Below are 9,521 nucleotides of genomic sequence, written 5' to 3' on the forward strand. Positions count from 1 at the left end.
TTTTCTGAGAATTTTATTGTGTCATTGCAAATTCACAATGACATTCTCTGAAAAAAATGATAGTGAGACATTTGAGATGTCGTTCACTGTAGAAATTGTACTACAAAGACTGCGTCACACTTTTCTCGAAGAGATTTTTGTTGGTATCATTTAAAGCGAAAATCGTGAAGTACAAATCTAGACGATCAAATGTTAAAACATTACCTTTTGCCTTATAACAGTTTATCAACGACAATGCAGTCTGAAAACGAAAATGTTCCCAAAAATCTATGTCGTCAAAATATACGTTAGACGGTCCTTCCTTCATTCTTCCAAACTGTTCTGGACTATCGATGTGATAGCTTCATGTAAGTCGATACGAATTTAAGGTATCCCTATCGAAATTTGCTTGAATTCTCAACGTTTATTACGCGAACATACGATGATACCATCTCCGTTCACATATTTTTAACGACCGACTGTTATTAGTGATCATTAAAACATTCGATCGTTTAAGTGATTGGGAATTTTATTACCAGAAATAATGACAAAATGTGAGGTACAACATGTATGCGAGAAACAAATATCCACAAAAAAAATGTTCGTTTTTCTATTCGTCCACATTGAGATGAATATATCCTGCGCCCGTATTGTATGCACAGCAAAAACTTTTATTGCCACTCACAGTTTTTGACATGGCATCTCTATTGTAACAATTCCTCAATAAATGTTCAAAATATGTAATTTACGATCATGTTTAATGACAGTTTTTACATTCAATAAAACATTAATTAGTTGCAGTTGGGTGTCGTACTGGTTTGGCGATTCTATTGATTTGCTGGTTGAAGTGAAAAATCGTTGAGGTAAAAAATGCTTCTGAGGTGAAGTTGAACTACTTCAGGTAAAACCCTTCAATTCCTCTCTTCTCTATTTAGTCACCGAGTCACCATTTTAGTCATTGAGTAGATTACATTATGAATGCTACGAAAGCAGTTCATTACATGAGGTAAAAATTGTAATGGCGACACGAGCAAACTCGTGCGTTTTTTTTTTTGAACAACAAACTTCGGTAACTGTCGTTTTGACAAGCGTAGGGTTTGCATATCCGAGCCGAAGGAGTTTGTTTCTTTTAAACAAAATTGCTTCGGTAACTTTTCCGACGATGATGCAAGACATTTAACAGACAAAATGATTATAACAGATTCAGCAATTTGTTCTTTTAGTGGACAAGTAGATCGCCTCCCATTTTGATGGACTTTTGTCTTACACATTGACAACCGTGATGTTGCCAGATTCAAAGTTTTGTATCGGACGGTTACCTAAACGAACTTCACCTTTCACAAATGTAAGACCTGATGGAATGTGCACTTGATATAATTCTATCTAGTGACTAAGTGGCCTTAGTTAATAGCAAAATGTTGTTAGCCAGATATCCTGCAGCCACTTTCAACAGGTTATGGGCCCAGGATGTACTGTTTGCCGCTATACTTTAGTGGACGAAGTATAAACGCTCGTGGTGGCTCAGGAGAAGGATTTCGTGGTAACGGCAGTAACAATTACGTAAAGGCACTGAATCGTGCAAAAGTATTCGCTGTAACGGCAGTATTAGTTATATAAATGCACTGGTGAGTGCACAGTGCTTTTCGCGGTAACGGCAGAATCACTTACAATAGTGGATTCAAATGGTGTTAATAGTCAAGCCGAAAATCAGTAGACAATGTTCAAGGGTAATGTTAAGGTCCAGTCAGAGGGCATTGAGGTCGATAGTTCAATAAAGGCAATTGGTACAATGGTCCGAGAATGGTTTACATTGGTCTGCTACATTCAACCAAAATTCAATCGTCAAAATGCATACGGACTCTAAACATCAAGGCAATAGTTAAAAATCGTCTGTGAATGTTGGCAATTTACTGATTTTGTGGGAGCGTTGCACATGTTGTGGAGTATTGGAATATGCCCTTGAATTCTATCTAGTGATAGACAGGCAGTCCAAATGGATCACAAGGTCTAAGTGGCCTTAGTTAAGAGCAAAATGGTGTTAGTCAATGAAAGTAGATAAGTAGGTATGGCCAGTCCATACAAGTCGGAGCACATACGGATTTGCATGGCGCCACCTCAAACGAACTCATTTCTAGTGGAAATTTGCACTAGAAATGAGTTCGTTTGAGGTGGTGCCATGCAAATCCGTATGTGCTCCGGCTAGAACAAATTTGAACGTTTGGCCATACCTATCTATTTACTTTCATTGGTGTTAGTCAATTTTCACAATAAACATCCGAAAGGCAAAGTCGTGTTTTATTGGAGGTCCGGATATAAGTTCTATCCGAAATATCCTGCAGCCAGTCCTCCACTTCCAACAAGACCTTGGACTTTGAACTAAATTTCGAAACCACCTTCAACCCCGTGCTTCCATATGCGTAATAATCACATACTCGGGGAGGCAATCTTAATCTATCTTAATAGGTTAGGAGTTTGTAGAGCAACGTATAACTTCTGAAGATGATTTGCATTTGTCTACCTGTAACAGAATAACATGAACCAGTGCAAGAGTTTGACATTTGAAGCCGTCATTCGAGTAGCATTGACATTGTGTCGTCCATAGATTATTTGATACCCTTTCATGACTTCCACCTGCACGTTGACCTTTAAAAGGTGTTGTATATGGTAGTGTTAGCCTTTCACAGACAACAAGCATATCAGTATTAGTACTTCTGCTGTCACATCTATTACTTCATATGATCTAAACAATGATTTCAAATCTGTTACTTCATTTTTTTAAACACTTTTTTCGCACCTTATTGCTCATAGATAACTGTGAAATGATTCAAACAAAATTCCATGCTTCGATGCATGTTAAAATTTCGTTTTATTTTACAGTAAAGAATTACATTGATTTAGCCAAGACAGCCAGACAACTCACGATTTTACGCTGACTTGGTTTAACTCTAAGTCTGCCCACCTATCTATTTATCCCCAATTATTTATTATACCGATGGAGATCTCTGCCATAACGCATTGATGATAGCTATTCTGAGAATTTCACGAACAAAATTCAAAATTATTCTGATTGCATTGATTGAAATGAACACTGTTCAACTGGCACTTACCAACAATTCTTGGCGCTTTGCTGGATCTGACTCCGTTTGCACTGCAGATATGATCCAACTGCACAGGCTCTTTGGTGAAACAGCTGCAGCATCAGCTTTCATTTCAGAGCGAAAAGTGATCATTACAATTAGTATTAACGCACACAGGAAAATTACTTTCATTTTCGATAAAGTCGACTTCGGTCTCTAATGAATACTCTGCTCGTTCTGCGGGCATATGTGAGATTTTATAACATTCTGGTGTTTGTAATTGATGTAAGTCAATTCCATTTTTCAAATACGTTCTTTATCTTCGAGTGGTACTCAGAATCAGATACAGTGAAGTGTGTACTTACAGTGATTTGTCGGCGGTATTGAATTGTTTTTTTTTAGCGTTAGACAAGTACTTCGACTTCAAAGAAATTCTGAGAACTTTTCTGATTGCATAACGTTACTGTTTCACATCACATTTAATGTGAAAACATTTGGAAATTTTCCAGTCAGAAGGAAGTTCTTGCTTCTAGTATATGTAAGACCTAGTGTTTGATGGCAAATCTATTACTTCAATCGTTTTAATATGAGTAAAACATTGCTAACATGATTATACTGCCACATATATGCAGAAATGGGCACGTGTCCAATTAGCGAATTATAAGAACAATGAAATTTCATTGATTTAACTTCGTTTCGAATAGTGTTGATGATGTCAATAGATAAGTTTTTTGATGCGTCACCGCTTGAGTCAATTGGAAATGAAATGTCAAATCAACGAAATATCATTTTTCCAATAATTCGCTCATGGGAAATTTACCTTCGAGGGGCGAATATTAGTAAATTTCGTTGACAAAGATTTTTTGAAGAAGAAAATCCTTTGAGAGCTGCGCGAAATTGTCCGGAAAATAGATAGTTTGGACGAAATTTGCGAGACCATCACGCGTGTTTTTAAGAAAATAAGTGTTGTAGGAGGTGCGGGAAATATCGACTTTCATTTCTTGAAAAACAAATCTAAATTTTTACCAACTATAGCTTGTTGGGACGGTCTTGATGAGTTTTAGGATGAAATTTGACTATTCCAACAGCGCTTTTACACTGCATAAAGCGCTGCAAAAAATGATAGACTTGAGAGAAAATTTCATCTAAAGTAGGCCCATTTCAACAAATGAATTGGAAAGATCTCGACGAGCTGTAGAAAATAAAATGAAATTTGAAATCTTCCCCTTAAAAGTAACATATTTTTGCTTCCTCTAATGATTTTGAAAGAGATTTTCATGCAGAGAAATCTTTAATCTGCAAATGGTCCATTGCTCTTAATGTGACTTCCAAACCACGTCTCGAAGTATGCTGCTACTCTCTGAGGAGCGTTAAGTGCTAATTATAATTAATGTATCGCCTAAATGTAGGCTAAACATATCAACACAAATTCATCGTACTTCGGTTATGGTTACGGTTTGCAGATCATACGGTCCTATACATTTTTCTCCATTTAGCCAAAAATGTGCCACCATGGCTTCATGGTTAAAAATCGATTTTAAGAATGTCTAGGCCAAAAACTGACATTAAAGTAGTAAGGTTCTTTACACAATCTGCCCAGGTTTCTCTAAGTGGGTTAAGTTATGACTCACAAACCAATTTTTCCTTTAAAAGTAACACTATTTTGCGTGCTCCAATGGTTTTACATTTTCAAGAAAAGATTTTGGTTCAGAGAAATCATCAAAAAACAAATATTTTCCCCGCCTAAATGTAGACTACAAATTTGCAATGTGTTCATTGCTCTTAATGTGACTCTCAAACCACGCCTCGAAGTATGTTGCTAGTCTCTGAGTAACGTTAGATGCTAATTTTAATTGATATCTCGCAGGGCCTACTTTTTGGAAACTAATTTCTTGAATTTCTTGAAATTTTTCGAATTTTCTCGAATTTCTTAAAATTTGTAGCCTACATTTAGGCGTTTTTGATGGTTCTTCTGAACCAAAATCTTTTTTTGAAAAAGTTAAACCATTGGAGCGCGCCAGAATGTGCTACTTTTAAAGGAAAAATCATAAAAAAAAACGAATATTTTCTCGCCTAAATGTAGGCTACAAATTTGCAAAAAGGACCAATTGCTCTAAAAGTTCCCTCAAGCTTCATAATTTTGCAGTTTGTTTGATGGCTTCAATGATGTACGAGTACACACTGAATGATTTACTTACTTAACAGGTATTTTTAACCCAGCGGGTTTTGGTTGAATGACTCGTATGACGTATGACCCAAATACGATGCATTTGAGTTGATATATCTAGTGTACATTTAGGCGATATATCAGGGCCTACTTTTTAGAAACTTTTAGAGAAAATCGAGAAATTCAAGAAACTTTGAGAAATTCAAGAAATTTCGAGAAATTCAAGAAATTTCGAGAAATTCAAGAAATTTCGAGAAATATTTCTTGAATTTCTCAAAGTTTCTTGAATTTCTCGAATTCGAGAAATTTCAAGAAATTCCAGAAACTTCAAGAAACTCGAGAAATATTTCTCGAAATTTCTTGAATTTCTCGAAGTTTCCCGAATTTCTTGAATTTTCTGGAATTTCTTGAAATTTCTCGAATTCGAGAAATTCAAGAAACTTTGAGAAATTCAAGAAATATTTCTCGAAATTTCTTGAATTTCTCGAAGTTTCTTGAATTTCTCAAAGTTTCTTGAATTTCTCGATTTTCTTTCTGATATCTCGCCTAAATGTACACTAAACATATCAACACAAATTCATCGTATTTAGGTCATACGTCATACGAGTCATTCAACCAAAACCCGCTTGGGTTAAAAATGGCTGTTAAGTAAGTAAATCATTCAGTGTGTACTCGTACATCATTGAAGCCATCAAACAAACTGCAAAATTATGAAGCTTGAGGGAACTTTAAGAGCAATTGTTCCTTTTTGCAAATTTGTAGCCTACATTTAGGCGAGAAAATATTCGTTTTTTTGATGATTTTTCCTTTAAAAGTAGCACATTCTGGCGCGCTCCAATGGTTTAACTTTTTCAAAAAAAGATTTTGGTTCAGAAGAACCATCAAAAAACGCCTAAATGTAGGCTACAAATTTGCAAATGATCCATTGCTCTTAAATAAGTACTCACAGAACAAAATTCCATCAACAAAACAACAATAATAAAAACGTACATTCAACTCCTTCCACGTCAGTCTTCATAATATCCCGATTACAATGCGCTCATTAACAATTATTCTGTTTTGTCATTGGCTTTCTTATTTTTCATCAAATTATAATACAAAAGACTCTAGTGTGTCGGATGTGTTGCATTCCATTGAATTGCCGTGTATAAAAGCCAAACAGTTATTCTTTATACCTCCAGAAAACTTAATGTACAGAGAATGAGAGCCACTAAACAATCAAATCCATAGACTCCATTCATTTAAATTTATTTGGCTGGAGGACATTTCTTTCTAGTCAATTAAATGCAAATCAAATATTGTGTCAACAAAAGATTTCCTGAGCTACAAAATTCATAAATTTCGTTTTTAACAATATAATGTTCCATAGAGCCAAAATCCTTTGTGGAAACGTTTTTTTTTGGTTGTGTACCATTCAAATGCTAAAAGGGTTAGCCTTTCTTTTCTCTCTCTCTCTCTCCCTCTCAAATTTCAATCAAACTAAATTTACTTCATTGATTGCTCCAATGTACAATAAACTCGAATATGCCTTCAGGATGTTTACATTAAAACCTATCTCTGTGAACGTATGAATCGGGCGCACATTTCAGTCGATGTATTCAAATGCCGTAAGTTACCATTCGAAAATGCATCAGTCTACACAACATTATAAATGATAGTTCTCTCTCTGTACTCGCACTTAATGGTGACCCGCACCTCATCAAATGGAAAACGATTTTTTCGACTATAAAAGACACATAATCGAAACATATGTTCGATGCTACGGTAAACATTCGATAACTGCAGCCAGATAGAATCAATCAAAAATGCACCCCGTGGCTAAATTCGATTATTCAGTCATTTAATTCAGTTTTTTTTTTGTTCTGTGACAAAATCGTTTTCCAGGGACACGTGGAAAGACACACGAGAGGAGGTGAAAGTGTACTTGTTATTGGTTTTATCGGAGAAATTGTATGCGGGCACGGTGAAATTGGAAATGGTTAAGTTGCCACATTTAATGATTCTTCGTTTGTAATGTTCCCCGACAATAATAAGCTGAGTGCGAGTAACCCTTAGTTGTTACAGGACAGGGTTGTTAGAAAATGGAATTATCTTTATCTCAATAAAAATCCAACAATTTTTGTAATTCGGATTTTTCTTCGGATTTTGATTTTTTTTTCATTGAAAGTTGTGGTTAAAGTAAAAGTTATTAAACAACCGAAGGCATGCCAATCCTCAAAAACACACGTTTGGGGTGACAACTTATAATTGTCGATCCAAGCCAATTGTAATTGTCGATGCTAGCCAGTTGTAATTGTCGATGCTAGCCAGTTGTCATTGTCGATGCTAGCCAGTTGTCATTGTCGATGCTAGCCAGTTGTCATTGTCGATGCTAGCCAGTTGTCTTTGTCGATGCTAGCCAGTTGTCTTTGTCGATGCTAGCCAGTTGTCTTTGTCGATGCTAGCCAGTTGTCTTTGTCGATCCTAGCCAATTGTAATTGTCGATTCTAGCCAATTGTAATTGTCGATGTTAGCCAGTCGTCATTGTCGATAAAGGCCAATTGTAATTGTCGATTCTAGCAAGTTGTCATTGTCGATGCAGACGAATTGTAATTGTCGATCCAGGCCAATTGTAATGGTCGGTTCTAGCCACTTGTCATTGTCGATCCAATGCAACTGTCATTGTCGATCCCGGTCAATTGTAATTGTCGATCCAAACCAATTGTAATTGTCGATCCAAACCAATTGTAATTGTCGATGCTAGCCAGTTGTCATTGTCGATGCTAGCCAGTTGTCATTGTCGATGCTAGCCAGTTGTCATTGTCGATGCTAGCCAGTTGTCATTGTCGATGCTAGCCAGTTGTCATTGTCGATGCTAGCCAGTTGTCGTTGTTGTTTCTAGCCAATTGTAATTGTCGATCCTAGCCAGTTGTCATTGTCGATCATAGTCAATGGTCATTGTCGATCCAAGCCAATTGTAATTGTCGACCCTAGCCAGTTGTATTTGTCGATCCTAGCCAATTGTAATTGTAGATTCTAGCCAATTGTAATTGTCGATGTTAGCCAGTCGTCATTGTCGATAAAGGCCAATTGTAATTGTCGATTCTAGCAAGTTGTCATTGTCGATGCAGACGAATTGTAATTGTCGATCCAGGCCAATTGTAATTGTCGGTTCTAGCCAATTGTCATTGTCGATCCTAGCCACTTGTAATTGTCGATGTTAGCCAGTTGTCATTGTCGATCCTAGCCAATTGTCATTGTAGATCCGAGCCAATTGTAATTGTCGATGTTAGCCAGTCGTCATTGTCGATAAAGGCCAATTGTAATTGTCGATCCTAGCCAGTTGTCATTGTCGATCATAGTCAATGGTCATTGTCGATCCAAGCCAATTGTAATTGTCGACCCTAGGCAGTTGTCATTGTCGATCCTAGCCAATTGTAATTGTAAATTCTAGCCAACTGTAATTGTCGATGTTAGCCAGTCGTCATTGTCGATAAAGGCCAATTGTAATTGTCGATGCAGACTTGTAATTGTCGAACCTATCCAGTTGTCATTGTCGATCCTAGCCAATTGTCATTGTAGATCCGAGCCAATTGTAATTTTCGATGTTAGCCAGTCGTCATTGTCGGTAAAGGACAATTGTAATTGTCGATCCTAGCCAGTTGTCATTGTCGATCATAGTTAATGGTCATTGTCGATCCAAGCCAATTGTAATTGTCGACCCTAGCCAGTTGTATTTGTCGATCCTAGCCAATTGTAATTGTAGATTCTAGCCAACTGTAATTGTCGATGTTAGCCAGTCGTCATTGTCGATAAAGGCCAATTGTAATTGTCGATTCTAGCAAGTTGTCATTGTCGATCACAGTCAATGGTCATTGTCGATCCAAGCCAATTGTAATTGTCGACCCTAGCCAGTTGTATTTGTCGATCCTAGCCAATTGTAATTGTAGATTCTAGCCAACTGTAATTGTCGATGTTAGCCAGTCGTCATTGTCGATAAAGGCCAATTGTAATTGTCGATTCTAGCAAGTTGTCATTGTCGATGCAGACGAATTGTAATTGTCGATCCAGGCCAATTGTAATGGTCGGTTCTAGTCAATTGTCATTGTCGATCCAAGCCAACTGTCATTGTCGATACTAGTCAGTTGTCATTGTCGATCCTAGCCAATTGTCATTGTAGATCCGAGCCAATTGTAATTGTCGATCCTAATGCACTGCATTAGAAAAATTTTCATTTATCCAAAATCAGAAGTGATACTTCCTGATTTGGTATGTCAGAACCTATGCGGAACGACTAGTCATCTGCTGTCAACAACGAC

The 9,521-nt window shown here is 36.9% G+C and overlaps 1 long non-coding RNA gene across 1 annotated transcript; it reads right to left on the minus strand.

Moving 5' to 3' along the window:
- Positions 1 to 2,821: 2,821 nt before the first annotated feature.
- On the minus strand, positions 2,822 to 3,321 carry LOC119075821. Its single transcript, XR_005087461.1, has 2 exons — positions 3,087 to 3,321; positions 2,822 to 3,009 (listed from the first exon to the last, which is right to left on the minus strand). It is a non-coding gene; the product is annotated as an uncharacterized LOC119075821 (long non-coding RNA).
- Between the last annotated feature and the right edge of the window lie 6,200 nt (positions 3,322 to 9,521).

This window comes from Bradysia coprophila, unplaced genomic scaffold (assembly GCF_014529535.1).
Source record: "Bradysia coprophila strain Holo2 unplaced genomic scaffold, BU_Bcop_v1 contig_232, whole genome shotgun sequence".
In the NCBI taxonomy this organism is placed as follows: domain Eukaryota; kingdom Metazoa; phylum Arthropoda; class Insecta; order Diptera; family Sciaridae; genus Bradysia; species Bradysia coprophila.